Genomic DNA, 1244 nt, shown 5'->3' with positions numbered 1-1244 from the left:
AAAAAAAAAAAAAAAAAAAAAAAAAAAAAAAAAAAAAAAAAAAAAACACCAAAAAAAAAACCCCAACTAGTTACAGATTGCTGCTGCTTGGGAACTTTTTAGTTGTTGAATATCATTGTTACACAAATTTGTGATATTTTATTCATGGTCCCTTGTACATTATTCACTTGGTTAGGTATTTAAAGATTTGTATGTGGAGCTGGATGGTGTAGTTTAGTTGGCAGAGCTCTTTACCTATCATGTAGGTTTTTATCCCTGCATACCAAAAACATTCGCTTGTTTGAGAAATCTAAAATGACAAGGGACTTTTGGTATATCCAGTCTGTGGAGTGGTATTTTTATCACAGTGGTATTGTAGTTTTACTTAGTCAAGATTCTCTTATATGTCATTTAATTTGTACAGATGTGTACCCTTTTATAAGGAAAGCACAAGTTAAAGCTAAAGAGGAAAGAAAGTAAGCTGATTACTTTTCAGTGTAGCAGGGAGAAATGTGTATTGAGGGACACACTCCAAAGTTGAGACATAGGAAATGTAGTGACAAAACTAGTTGATAGCATTAGATAGTTATTATAGTTGAGAATGGCAAAAGTTGCTGGCAACTTTGCAGGACTGAAGAAAGAATCTCAGGTGTGGGCCGAGGATTTAGCTCCGTGGTTCCAGTGCCTGCCTCGCAAATGCAAGAATCCAAGTTCAATCCCCAGTACTTAAAAAAACAACAAAAAAACTAAAATGGGTGTAATAGGACAGACACACAAGGATTTTCAGGCCTTATGATCCATTTATCCATTGAAGTGAATACTTGTCCATCCTGCCTTGCTGACAATGAATAGAATGTACCCTTCTCTTCTGCTTCTTACTGTATTGCAAGGAGTAGGTGTGCTGTAAGAGCAGGGGGATTTTCGAGGGTGAGAATGGCCACTGATGGCACATCCTGCAAGAGGAAGTCCCCTAAAACATGGAGAGGTTCCCCTAAAATACCATACTCAAGGCCTAACAGAAAATCACCACTTTATAAAGTACTTAGGATCTGAACTCATTCCCAAGTGCTGTTTATAATTCAGGTTGGTCAGTTGAACGCTTGGGCTCCTGTACGCAGCCTTCTGTATACAGGCAGATCTCAGTGTCCTTAGACATTGGCCCAGAATTTCTCAACCCCACGCAGAAAAGGATGTAATAATGTTCCTTCCAGAACTTGAAGGGTTCCATCTGGAAGCACAAGTGGCTGGCATTCAGGTTAGAACTC

The sequence above is a fragment of the Fukomys damarensis genome, unplaced genomic scaffold (genome assembly GCF_012274545.1).
Source record: "Fukomys damarensis isolate Sample0158 unplaced genomic scaffold, DMR_v1.0_HiC HiC_scaffold_7, whole genome shotgun sequence".
Lineage (NCBI taxonomy): Eukaryota > Metazoa > Chordata > Mammalia > Rodentia > Bathyergidae > Fukomys > Fukomys damarensis.
Note: the sequence above shows the minus strand (reverse complement) of the source record.